Source organism: Pinus tabuliformis, chromosome X, assembly GCF_031772625.1.
Source record: "Pinus tabuliformis cultivar Carrire ecotype Pingquan chromosome X, CPIR1, whole genome shotgun sequence".
NCBI lineage: Eukaryota > Viridiplantae > Streptophyta > Pinopsida > Pinales > Pinaceae > Pinus > Pinus tabuliformis.
Genome location: NC_142308.1, coordinates 383,120,107 through 383,135,329, shown reverse-complemented (window position 1 = coordinate 383,135,329; position 15,223 = coordinate 383,120,107).

Sequence of the window (15,223 nt, the reverse complement as noted above, 5' to 3'; positions counted from 1 at the left end):
CTGTGGAAAAGAGTGTGTGTTGGAGCAGACAAAGAACCAGAAAATCCTACCTCAATCAAGGAATTTTCCATTTGGGAAAATAAGAACAACAAGGCTTATGCCTTGATTGCAGCATCAGTGAATGAAGAGGTGAGTTGTCATATTTCGTCATTTTAAAAGGCTTTCGATGCCTGACAAAAAATCAAGGCACTCTATGACTCACACTCTGCACTTGAAGTTGTTCAACTCATGACTAAATTGTTCAGCCTTGAATTACAAAATGATGATCCTCTTGCTCTTGCATCAGAAGTACAATCTATTATGCATGATATCAAAGTCACTAATGTTGAACTGGACATTCCTCTTATAGCCTTTGTCAAGGTACTTTATACCACTTACTCATATTATCTTGATTCATTGCAAGAAAATGGAAACCTCAAAGAAATTACCTTTGACTCCCTTGTGAATAAATTTGCTGAAAGAGAGAATGATTTTGGGAAGAAGAGAGCTCCTCAGTCTTCTAAAGAGGTTGTGTGTCTTGCACATAGAGAGAAAAATCTTGCTCAAGATTCTTCCAGAGGAAGAGGTGGTGGAAGAGGAAGAGGAAGAAGAAATTTCAAAGGCAGAGGAGGCAGACACTCTCAAGGTGAAAAGTCATATTTGCATTGCATGCGTTGCAATAGAGAGATCACATGATGCATCCACATGGAAGTTTCCTCGGGATAGAACTAAGCAGGAAAGAAATCAACCGAAAGGTAAAACTAATGACAAAGAGAAAGGTAAAGAACATGAATCCGCTCACTATGTTGTGCCACATTGTAATATTGGAGTAAATGAAGACTTATTTAATGCTTCACTTGCTTCTTAGAAAAATGATTGGTTTCTTGACTCAGGAGAAACTTGCACATGATCTTTAGAAGACTTTTTTTTGAAGAATTTATTGACAATGTTGATGGAGCCGTATACTTTGCAGAAAAATCAAAACTCAAGCCATTAGGGCTTGGCACAATCATGCTTAAATTTCTTGGTCTTCCAGACTTTCTTCTGCATGATGTTTTATATCTCCCACATCTTAGGAGAAACTTGTTGTCCTTGGTCCACATCCGCCAGCAAGGACACTCCATTCATATGTTTGATGGCAAGGTTGAGGTGAGAAGAACATCAGATCACTCACTTGTCATGATGGGGATAGTAGAAGAAAGGTTTCTCAAGCTCCAAGGTACTTCTGCTCATGCACAAAATTTCTCATACAATTATCATTATTATGAAGGTACATTTCCATCAAGTTTATTATGGCATGAAATATTTGGACACTTGAACTATGACAGCCTCCGCTTGTTGAAGAAAAATGGTGTTACTAGTTTTCCTACAATTCCTAGGAAACTTAAGAAATGTGATGCTTGCATTCTAGGAAAGCATAGAAAACAGTGTTTTCATGATTCACATTCCAGAGAACATAGAAAAATTGAGCTCATTCATTCAGATTTATGTGGTCCAATGCATGTTCCTTCTTCAAATGGAAATAAATATATGATGACATTTATGACTACACCAGAATGTGTTGGGTTTACTTATTGAAGAACAAATCAAATCTGATGCTTTTCAAACATTCAAGAACTTTCATACATGGATTGAAAATGATGCACAATCTCATATTGGCTCTATTCTCACTGATAATGGAAAATAATACACTTCAAATGAATTTGAAAATTATCTTTGCCAACATGGGATCAAATATCAAACAACTGTACCTTATAATCCCCAACAAAACGAAATAGCTGAAAGAATGAATAGGACAATCTTAAATATGGCGTGCTCCATGATGTTTTTCAAGAATGTAAAATTGATGTTTTGGGCTGATGCAGTTCTATGTGTTGTATATGTAAAGAATAGATGTCCATCTAATGCTATTAGAAACAAGACTCCTTATGGAATGTGGTATGGTCACATTCCTTCTGTAGAGCATCTCATGGTCTTTGGTTCCACCTATTATGCTTTGATACCAAAAGTACATAGAAACAAACTTGGTGCAAGGAGTGATAAGTGTATCTTCTTGGAGTATTCAAACACCTCCAAAGCATACAACCTCTATGATGAAGTTAATAAAAATTTTGTTGTATCTAGAGATGTAATATCTCTTTAATCTTCCAAAGTTGGAGATGTTGTTGAGCAGCAACTTGATCTCTTGGACAAATTCGCAAATGAAAAATCATTTCAAGAATTCGCTAATCAGATTCCACATCTTGAAGGGGGGATTCCTATATTGGATCAACCTTTGAAATGTTCTTCTAAAGCACTCTCTCACCCGAATAAACCTCCAACCATTTATGATACTTTGAGTGATGTGATTGGAAGAATTGGGAGACTCAATCTTGATTCAATCCCAACTCAATCAACTAAGCAGCCTGGACCATCTCAGAAAGGTCGCCCAAAGTGGCTGATAAAGACACTTGAAAGTGTTCATCCTGATGAGGTTGGAAAGATAGGAACAAGAAATTCAACCCGACAAAATGGAGGTGATGTAGATGACTCTGATTCACATGTTGATATGGATGCTTCTTATGATTGTAAATTGAATTTGTCTACAGATTTTGAACCAAATTCCTTCAAACAAGCCACTTCTCATGATGAATGGAAAGAAGTGATGCAAAAGGAGTATGAGGCCTTAATAAAGAATGGCACTTGGGAGCTGGTTGATCCTCCACTGGGAACCAAACCAATTGGCTGCAAGTGGGTCTACAAGAACAAGTATAAAGCTGATGGCTCACTTGACAAGCACAACGCCAGGCTTGTGGAAAAAGGTTTTTGATCCAAGTGGATATTGGTGGCCACTCGCCAATTCCAGTTGGACCCCCACCATTGCTTCTTTTAGTTTTTCAGTTTCCTTAATTGTAGCACAGTTTACTATTTTTAGCAGTTTTTTGAGTCCTAAACTTCCGCAACCATTTTGAGGCCCTAAACGATGTTTTTTTGGGAAAACGAGGAGAAGCATGGGTCTATGGATCGATGTTGCTCATCCCAAAGTCGTAGTCCTTGGATAGATATTTCTAATGGGGTATTTTGCATGTCGAACAGAGATCATATGCCAAAGTTATGACCTGGGAAGTTGATGTACCAATTTACCCAAATAGGGCCCACAGTTTGATGCTTCTTCTCCTAGGGTTAGGTTTTTGGATGTTTAAGGTTTTTCATTGTTTCTCAACAATAAATATGCCTTCGAGCCTCATTGTACAATAGTTCAGAGGCATGTAGCCACCACATCTGTCCTTAAAGATAAGCTACCATCACCCCAACTAGTTTATTTCCATTTATGTCTGTAAGAATATTTCAATATTTTACATTAATGAAATCAAGTATTATTTCTGCTACATATCTGTATTCATGGTTATCTCTGTAATTTGTTGTGTTACTATCTAAATATGGATCAGTGGTATCAAAGCGGTCTGCTATTTCTCTATTTTTATTTCCATGTCCCCAACGAGGTCGGGATATAAGGAGTTAGGGCTTGAACTAGTCGAACCTTTGCAAGACCAGCCTCACAAATCCCGATGGCCTCCCATGGTGGATGAAAATAAAGACGAGGGGGAAGGAGATCCTATCAAAATATTGTTCGAAGAGGCCCTCGAGCTACAAAGGAACGTGATGATGAACAACTTTGCCTAGATTGTTCAGCGGCTGCCCAAGGGCGACACATCTACTTCTAGCAGCTACTCTGGAAGTGCCACACCCTTTAAGGTACAAGTTAAACTTGACATTCCCATATTTAATGGTCAGATAGATGTAGATGATGTAGATAAATGGTTAAATCTGCTAGAAGGGTATTTTTCTGTTCATGATTTTTTTGGCCGGGAAAAGATTAATTTTGCTCGTCTCAAAGCCGCCCCCAATGTTAAGGACTGGTGGGAAACCTACAATGAGTAGAAGGATGAAAGTACGACCTCATTGTTTTCAGCTGCACTCACTTGGAATTTATTCTGGAATTCCATCAAGGAGTAGTACTACCCTGTCAAAAGCTATGAGGATAAATACATAAAGTGGAACACGCTGCGGCAAGGAAGGGACCAAGATGTGCGAGAGTTTACCAATATTTTTCATACCCTTCGCACAAAGTTGGGTATCAAGGATTATGAGCTGCATTTGGTACTCAAATACCTTGGCTGCCTACACAAGTACATCCAGGACAATATGGAGTTCCTAGACATCTCCTCGCTCAACATGGCATACTGATACACTGTCAAGATCGAGCAAAAGTTTAAACAGAGGAAGCGAGACTTTGGATATGCAAATCTGAAGCAAGGGCAAGGCGCCACCAAACCACTGAATAAAGGACAAAGCCAAGGCGGGGTGGCCCAGAACAACCTGCAAAAGTCGCAAGCAAAGAATAACACCGTGAAGCCAAAGAAGGACATGGGAAAGTGGTGTGAGCTCCATAAGAGCTCCACTCACAACACAAGTGAGTGTCGGGCCAGGTAGTCACTGGTGGCTGAACTAAAGTCTTCAGAATCAAATGCATGTTCCAACTCTAAGTCAGAACCCGATAAGGGGAATAAAAAAGGGAAGCAGATTATCGATGCGGAGCCCAACACCACCATTGCTACCATGAAGATCTAGAAGGAGGAACCTGAAGATCTAGAGGAGGAGGAGCGCCTCTTCCACTCCTAGATGTGGGTAAAGGGCTCCCCGCTAGAATTCATTGTCGAAAACTGGAGCCAAAAGAACCTCATTTCGGCAGAGGTCATGAAGCGGATAGGATTATTGACCACAGTGCATCCACAATTGTACACCATCAGGTGGCTTCACCAAGGATGGGATCTTCACGTGAGCCAGCAGTGTTGCCTTACATATAACATCAAGCCCTTCACAGATGAGGTATTGTGTGACGTTGCTCCCCTTGGTGTTTGTGATGTATTATTAGGAAAACCATACTTGTGGTAGCGACATGCTGTGTATGAGTCAAGGCCTCGTGCTATTATTGTTACTTTGGGAAATAAGTTGTACAGGATACTGTACATAGAAGTGCCTATCGCCATCTTTTTGGCTACTGCAAAATAACATAGTAAGCTCATTTCAAGGAACTTTTTTGTCCTGATGATACGCCCTCAAGGAAAGAAAAATATGGTGGCCATAACCTCTAGATAGGGTCCCTTCACATAACAGATACAGATGGACAAGGTCATGGAGGAGTACAAGGACATCCTCACCTCCCCCGCAAGGGTTCCTCTACATTGTCAGGTCAAGCACTCCATTGATATAACCCCAGGTGAACCACTTCCCAATGGACCAATCTATCAGTGCTCCATTCTAGAGAATGATGAAATCAAGAGGCAGATTCAGGAGCTGCTGCAGAAAGGTCACATTCGACCGAGTTCACCGCCTTGTGGGAGCCGAACCGTGTTGGTACAGAGGGAGGCTGGGACTTGGAGACTCGGTATTGACTATCGGGCACTTAATAAGATCACTATCTGGAATAGGTACCCGATCCCCCAAAATGATGACCTTCTGGACCAACTAAAGGGGGAAAAATATTTCAACAAGATTGATTTGAATTCAAGATATCACCAGGTACCAATCGAACCCTCCGATGTGTGGAAGACTGCCTTCAAATCCAAGGAGGGAATTTTTGAATGGTTGGTTATGCCTTTCAGGATGATGAATGCTCCTACAACCTTCATAAGGCTAATGGATGACATCTTGCGGCTATTAACCAACTCATTTGTAGTGGTATACTTGGATGACATCCTGATATTCAGCGAGAGTTGGGAAGAGCACCTCCACCACATTCGAAAAGTTCTCCAAACACTGCAGCAACACAAGTTATGTGCCAATTTGGATAAATGCACTTTCAGCATGACCCAAGTTCAGTATTTGGAATACATTATTGATGAACTAGGGGTGCATGTGGATGTAGCCAAGACCCAAGTCATTCAGGATTAGCCATCTCCAACCACTCTGACAGAGCTCTGCAACTTTCTGGGCCTTACCAACTTCTATCGCCGATTCGTGTTGGAATTTTCTCATATCACTTGGCCCTTGAGTCAAGTCACCAAGGGAGGAGCAAAAGAAAAATTATTTTGGTATGAATCTCAACATAAGACATTCACAGAGTTGAAACATTGCCTTTTCTCAGCACCAATGCTTGCATTACCAAACTTGCAACAACCATTTGAGATCGAGACAGATGCCTCTGACTATGGTATTGGGGCAGTCCTTACTTAACATGGGCATCTAGTGGCATATCATAGTGAAACACTTTTAGACACAGTCTGGAAGTATTCCACTTATAACAAAGAGATGTATTCCATCGTGCAGGGCTGTCAAAAATGGAAGCATTACATTTCAGGGAAGGAAATAGTCATCCACACAGACCACCGACCCCTGTAGCGCATACAGACCCAATGTAAGTTGCAGAATGATCACCATCAGAAGTGGTCCACATACCTACAACATTTCCATTTGAATATCAAGTATTAGAAGGCCAACACCAATAACATTGCAAATTGCCTTAGTCGACCACCAATCATGGCGTTAACCACCGTGCACAACTCTTATGGGCACGAGACTTTTGATTGGCCACTTCTCTACAAAATTGACCCAGAATTTGGTTACATATACCAGACACTCTTGGAGAGTCATCATGTTCCAGATTTTCACCTCCAGGATGCCCTGTTATGCCACCTTGGTCACCTTTGTGTTCCTTCAAGCGAGCGTGCCAAGATGATTTGGAAGCACACTACAGTTGGTCTGTTGGGCATTTCGGGGTCAAGAAAATGGTGGCAGTATTGCAGAAGTATTTCTATTGGCTGAATATTCAATAGGATGTTGGGAAGTACATCAAGTCCTTCGCTGCCTCCACCATTGCCAAACCAACCATCAAGAAGCAAGGCCTCTATACTACACTGACTACCCCTAGTCGATCTTGGGAATCCATCTCCATGGATTACCTGTCAGGCCTTCCTTCTACTAAACATGGAAACGACTGTGTTTTTGTGGTCATCGGCAGGTTGTCGAAGATGGCCATTGTGGCGGCCTGCAAGAAGAATGTCACAGTAGAAGCCACTGCTAAAGTCTTCTTTGAATGAGTGTGGGTATACTTTAGGATCCCGCAGTCTATCATCTCAGATCGGGACAACAGGTTCCTTAGTACATTTTGGTCTAATCTCTGGTCGATGCTCGATACCAAACTCACTAAGCCCACAACCTTCCATCTCCAAACTGATGGCTAGACAGAGGTTGTCAACAGGATGATCGTACACATTTTTTGCATGTACAACTCAAAGTGTTATACCACTTGTTATAGCTCTAATACCACTTGTTATAGATAATACCTGAAAATATATGATAATAGAAATAAACCCAACAAGATCTCAATATAGAAATGCTTCTTTATTGATCAAACCCTTAAAGTAGGGAAACACCATACATTCACTCCTTAAGGAAGGAGAACACTCCACAAGCCATATGCTTGTTTATACAATAATCCTTGAAATCTCTCAATGGGGAGTCTCTAGCCTCTATATAGGCCTCATACATACGATACCATGGGTCATTACCATGGTTCCCTCAATACCATCTATCTAATACCATGGTCTCATTACATTATTGCTAACTACTTGTGGTCACTTACATGATACAGGTTAAGTACCTTATTTATTACTATGGCCCATCCCATTATTACATTATTCCTTTGGGTACCTCCCTCTGTATCCCATATTATCCACCCTAGGTATACTACATTCCACCCGCCTTAACATGTTTCATCCCCGAAATATATGAAAAACACAAATAATAAGATCTACTCAAAAGAGTAGTCCATTGGTACCATGCATGTTCATCTACCCATCCAAGAGATAGGTGAACCCTTGATCCAGCTGGTGCCTCGCTCGCTTGAGATGGAATTTGACGTTGGCGGCTCTTCTATGTTGATGTGTAGTAGGCGGATCATCGCTCCTCTCTATCTATCATGCGGGGGTTGTTGTCCTTGTGGCTAATTTGTTTCCATCTTGTTGGTTGTTTTCTTTCAGGGTGATATGGGTGGTGATATGTTGAAGTTTTAACCCACGATGTCTTTTTCTTTAATTCATCACCTAATGGAGCCTGATTGGTCGCTGGTACATGTTGCGGTCCCTGCTGTTGTTTCTTATCTTCCAATATTACTTCAACCACTGAGTCATCATCTCATGTATCCGTACCTATAACAGTTTCTGCTTCAACCTCCTTGGAATCTACCTATTTTTCTTGTACTTGGTTTGATGTTTGTGTTTGGTTGTCGACCATCAAGGGCTCATCATCTGATGTGTTAGTCCCTGGAACATCTTCTGCTTCAGCTTCCATAGTCTCTGCTTGCGTCTTAATGGAAATATCCTGTAATGTAATTTTCTTCTTTTTATACCAAAGCTTCAGGAATTTCTTCTGCACATTAATATTGACCTACCCACATATTCCATCTAAGGATATCCCAAAACAACAACCATGTTATCCATATCTGAAGTATAAAAATCACAATGCAACACATACTTATCCATAGAAAGCTTCAAATCTTTATAAAATTGAACATCTGTATTGTCAATTTGTGTGTTTTCAATGTGTTTTGCTGGAACTTGCAATTTTTTTGCCAAATTAACATTGATAAAATTATGCTTGCAACTAGAATTTATAGACACAATGATCTTCTCCTTTTGAATCAATCCATGAACCTGCAATAAGGAGATACCAGCAGAAAATAACCCTTTAGGTTTCTTGGTTTCCTTCTTTCCTGTAAAAATAAAATCTTTGTTAGGTTGTGTGCCTATCTATGTGAGCTTAGTAAGAGGACCCACAAAATTAGATTTATGGTCAAAGTGGTCACAAATAGATTTTGCAAACATCTGCCAAGTAGTTGTCCTTGATAGCATTTTTGATGACGCTACCACCATTGCCATCTTTCATGATCCAAGTACACGCTTCCCACACTTAGCTGAGTCGCATCATCTCTGATGTGATTCAATGTGAAATACTTATCCATTTGTGCTAGCCATATTTCTGTTTCAGAGCCATCAAATTTTTCATCTTGCACTGGAATGTCATATTTGCGCTTCAGCTGTCCCACCGTCACAAAAAGTTTTGAAAAAAGAGCTGATTTTAAATCAACGATATCTCCCTCATCCGAACTCCGATTCGACTGATTTTTTTTTGAACTTGGGTGTTTCTTCACAGAAACCAAGATATGCAATTAGATTCTATAGATTTTGCACTAGAATGTACAAATCCGATCCACAAACTCGCCTCCCCAAAAAATGTTTTGCAACCCAACTGATGTTTTTAAATCAGCAATATCTCCCTCATCCGAACTCCAATTCGGCTGATTTTTTTTTTCAAATTGGGTATTTTTTTACCAAAAATCTAGATATGCAATTAGATTCTACATATTTTTTCCAAAATCATACAGATCTGATCTGCAAAGTCGCCACAATGAAAAATGTCTGCAACACCACTGATTTTTAAATCAGCAATATCTTCTTCATCCGGACTCCGATTCAGCCAATTTTTTTTTCAAATTGGGTATTTTTGTGCGAGGAACCCTGATATGAAATAATATTCTAAAATGTTTTCACCAAAAAATACAAATCTGATCTACAAACCCGCCGCCCCAAAAGGTTCCTGCAAAAATAAAAATAAAAATCTTTTCTTTACTCAAGAAAGTGCTCTGATATCACTTATTATAGCTCCGATACCACTTGTTATAGCTTTGATACCAATTTTTATAGATCTGACCTGAAAATATATGATAATATAAATAAACCCAAGAAATAAAAAGATTTGAATATAGATAGAAATGCTTCTTTATTGATCAAACCCTTAACGTAGGGCAACACCATACATTCACTCCTTAAGGAAGGAGAACACTCCACAAGCCATATGCCTGTTCATACAATAACCCTTGACATCTCTCAATGGGGAGTCTCTAGCCTCTATATAGGCCTCATACATACAATACCATGGGTCATTACCATGGTTCCCTCAATACCATTTATCTAATACCATGGACTTATTACATTATTGCTAACTACTTGTGGTACCTGACATGATACAAGTTAACCACCTTATTCATTACTATGGCCCATCCCATTATTACATTATTTACTTGGGTATCTCCCTTTGTACCCCATATTATCCCCCCTAGTTATACTACACAAAGCATCCACGCACATCGGATGAGAGCCTCCCCTATGTTCATCACAGCTATAATGGGGCTCTCCACAACTCGACTGGCCACAACCCTTTTCAGGTGGGCTTGGGATTCCAGCCACTATGTCCCATTAATGTTGCCATGCCATTTGCAGCTACTCAGGCAGATTCTGCTCATGTCTAGTCCAAAACAAATAAGGAAAACAACTTCATTGAGCACATCCAACATATCCACCAGCAGGTCCACGACATTCTGGACAACTCAAATTCCAAGTACAAGTAGTGACATGATCAAAATCGGGTGCCACACAAGTCTTAGGTGGGTGACAAAGTCTGCTTGCATTTGCAAAAGGAATGTCTTACCGGAGCCTATCAGAAACTTAGACCACTTTGATATGGTCCTTACACCATTACCAAGGTTGTGGGAGACAATGCATTTGAGCTCAACATTCCCCCATTCCTTGGCCTGCGCCCAGTGTTCAATGTGGGCCGCCTTCAGCCATACATTCCACCATTACTAGACACATCCGACATTGTAGAACAACTCACACCAACAGAGTTAAATATAGATTGCATGAAACAAGATGCAACTGATCAAATCATGGACACGCAGATCAAGCACACTCACCAGAAGAAGATACAACTATATCGAGTTGTCAAAGTAGGCCAACTTCTTCACTAAGGCAAGTGGCTCACTAGGGACCAAGTTCAGTAGAAGTTTCCTCATCTCATGGAGGGACTCAATGTAATGGGGACCATTTCTTCCTAAGGGGGGAGGAATGAGCCACGTGGATATTGGTGGCCACCCGCCAATTCCACTTAGACCCCTCATCATTGTTTCTTTCAGTTTTTTAGTTTCCTTAATTGTAGCACAATTTACTATTTTTAGTAGTTTTTCGGGTCCTCAACTTCTAAAGCTATTTTGAGACCCGAGACGACTTTTTTCGGGAAAATTGGGAGCAACATGGGACCATGGATTGATGTTTATCATCCCAAAGTTGTAGTCCTAAAATAGATCTTTCTAATGAGGTATCGTGTGCGTCAAATGGAGATCGTATGCCAAAGTTACGACCCTAGGTAGTTGATGTACCAATTTACCCAAACGGGGCCCATAGTTTGGCGCTTCATCTCCTAGGGTTAGGTTTTTGTATGTTTAGGGTTTTTCACTATTTCTCAACAATAAATACGCCTTCGAGCCTCATTGTAAGACATTTTAGAGGCATGTAGTCGCCACATCTCTCCTCAGAGATAAGCTACCATCACCCGAGCTAGTTTATTTCCATTTCTATTTGTAAGCACATTCCAATATTTTACATTAATGAAATGAAGTATTATTTTTGTTGCATCTCTGTATTCATGGTTATATATGTAATTTGCTACGTTCCTGTTTAAATCTGGATCAATTTTTCCCAGAAGGAAGAGGTCGATTATGAGGAGACTTTTGGCCCCACACCAAAATGGGCTACCATCTAGACACTCTTTGCCCTAGCAGCTCAGAACGGTTGGAAAGTCCATAAAATGGATGTAAAAAATACTTTCTTGAATGGAGATCTAAACGAGAATTTTTCGATGTCCTAGCCTGAAGGATTTGCTATGAAAGGACATTAACATAAAGCATGCAAACTTGTGAAATCCTTGTATGGCCTCAAGCAATCACTGCAAGCCTGGTATGAAAAATTAACTAACCATCTTCTGAAACTCAATTTCAAACATTTGATCTTGATGATGCAACCTTGTTTTTCAAGAAAGTTGGAAAAGCAGTTGTATATCTTGTGGTATATGTAGATGATCTTTTGATGACAAGGAATAATGAGAGCTACATTGCATAAATAAAGAAGGAATTGAGGAAAGGTTTTGAAATGACCGATTTGGGCTATGTTCATTACTATCTTCGTATTGAAGTAACTCAACATCCGAAGTCTATGTTCCTTTCTCAAAAGAAGTACATTGGAGATATGTTGAACAGGTTTGGCATGACTGAATGCAATCCTCTATCTACTCCAATGGAACAAAACTTAAAGCTCACATCCATTGAAGGAAAATAATTTGAGGATGCAACCAAGTATAGAAAGCTTGTAGGAAGTCTCAAATACCTGACTACTACTAGACTAGACATTTTGTTTTTTGTTGGAATCCTCTCAAGGTTTATGAAAAATCATTGTGAGGGACATTAGTCTGCTGTAAAAAGAGTTGTAAAGTACTTGAAGGGAACTCAAGACTTTGGACTCATGTATACATAAGTGGGCAACTTAAACTTGATTGGAGACTTTGATTTAGACTTTGATGGAGACAAAGAAACTAGGGTATCTACTTCTGGTTATGTTATGAGTCTTGGATCAGGAGCTGTCTCCTGGAGATCATGCAAACAATCAGCTCTAGCAGATTCCACAACAGAGGCAGAATATGTGGTGGCACCTGAGGCAACAAAAGAAATTGTGTGGTTCAGGAAAACCTTGGAAGATTTCAAAGTAAAACAAGTACATTCGAATCCACACATGATTGACAACACCTCTGCAATAATGTTGGCCAAGAACCCAAAGTTCCATGATTGAACAAAGCACATCAATACAAAATAACATCTGATTTAAAATCACGTTGAGGCCAAGACAATCCATCTATGCCATTGTTCCACTAATGAGTAGATTGCATACATCTTCAACAAGGCACTTGGAAGAGAAAATATTGAAAGATTCAGAACAATGCTTGGACTCACCAACATCCCTTCAGATTAAGGGGGGGAATGTTGACACCTAATCACGGGGATCGGGTGAACAATTGTAAATAGTGTAAATAATAAATAATGGAAAAGGAAGAGACATCAGGAGATGAAACCCAAGAGTCACTCCCTCATGTATATAACTATGAGAAATTGAATAAACAAATTTTATTTTGAGGAGTTACTCCTCGCCTAAAAATATATGTCTGTGTTTCTTGGTACAATGGGATGTTATCCCCTCCACTTGCTTTTAAATCCTAGCTTAGGACATCATGGGCCCATTGTGATAAGGTTCAAGGAGTAACCTCCCCTAGTCTTGGTGTTACAGTAGCAGATGGTAACTTTGATCATAAGTCTATTCCAAATTACTCCAACTAATTATGGATTCACCATGGCTAAAAAAAACATATATACTAGTTTTATATCTAAAAAAGTAATTAAAAGTAAAAAAAATATGATTTTATAAATAAGTGTTTCTTACATCTTATTATAAAATATGTGTAATTTATTCTATATTTATCCTTAATTGGTATTGACATTTACAATTTAAAAAATATTAATAAAACATTATTTCCTTCTCCACGATAAATAAAATATTTTATTGCCCACTTTATGTAAAATATTTCAATATCACATAAAAATAAAAGTGATTTTTTTTTTTTTTTATGGATAAAATATTTTAATGGTGTATTGCTACGTGTGAAGGATATGTATAAGTTTTTCCATATTTCATCTTTCTCAATAGACAACGATTGGTGCAAGTTAATGTTACACTCTAATAACTCATTAGAGGCAATGTAAACATCTAAAAATAACAATTTGTTAAGTTGAAGTACTCCCACAATGAATTTGAATATGGTGTAAAATTAGGTTATATCCATTTAGTTCCATATGTATAATGCGACCAAAGGGATCAAATCCATTGAGATATTCTTTTTGGAGTGTAGAATATTATTAATTAATTAATAATTTATTATAATTAATAAATTCAATAATTTATAATTATTTATAATAATATTATTAAATTTTTATTTATGCTGATTAACTACAATAAATTAATTAATATTTAATTATTGCACCCAGAGGTGCTTTCTAACCCAGTATGGGCGCGATGTTGTAATGTTTAACATTTTCACTGTGTAAAAAAAATTAAAATATATATAAAATAAAGTAAAAAAAAAAACATAAAATTCTTCAACACATGGTTGTTTCCCATGGTATTCTTAACCCTTGGCTTTTCCCCACGGTATTTTTCTCTAATGTGGCCTATTTAAAGACTAATAATTAAACTAGCCTATATCCATGTTAACTCCAGATCTACCAAACCCGAGAGGGATCAAATCTCTTTTTGTTGTAAAACAGGTCTGCACCTCAAGGGAAAGATTTAAGATCCAAAGATAAGATGGATCTAGGATGTTTATAAACTATAAATTGCACTAGATGTTGCAAAGGAAACACCAGAACATAGTAGTGTAAGAAAGAGTAACATTAAATTTTTATTCTTCCATGATAAACAAGGAAAGTGTCACCATATGTTGCCAAAGAGTTTAAGTGGAATTTTGGGTCTTAGTTAAAGAGGGGGGTCTCATGAATTGCATCATTCACATGACATGAGTATCCATGGTATCAAGTTCTCTCTTTTGTTTTTATTTATTATAGTTGCCAAAGATTTTAAGTGGAATTTTGGATCTTAGTTAAAGAGGAGGTCTTAGGAATCACATGACAAGAGTATCCACTGTATCAAGTTCTCTCTTTTTGGTTATTTAGTGTAGTTGCCAAAGAATGCACTGTAGAGATAACAAAGATCTCTATCCTTAGCAATTATTAACCAGGAGACTTTGATTTGGTCTTTTGTTTAAACATCCATATGTATTTGCACTGAAAACACTTTGAAGTATTTGCCTACTTGAATGGTTGGAATTTATCCACACCCTATTTCTATATGCCAATTTTATTTGGGATTCAAGATTTCTTGCAATTGATATAACTCTCTTAGGTTCCATTCACACCCATTTACATTGTTCTCCCAATTAAAACTCTAGAAACATTTGTATCATTCTCTTTTTGATCAGTTTGTGGACCGGATCATAGTGACCCGCATCAAATGATTTTGAATGAATTATAAGAAGATCAAGTTGAAGCCAAAATCTGAACTTTTGAACTCAAAGATGTTGAAAATCTCAAGTTACCATACTCTACCACAAGTATCGTAAATTTTCATAATCAAGATCAACACATTTGGTCTTTAAATCGTAGAAAGGACGATGAATCTAGAGTAGTATACCAAAGCCCTTTTAATAGATGATATCAACAACCCAAAAATAATTACTAACCAAAACATCATTATTAACCAAAAATCATTAT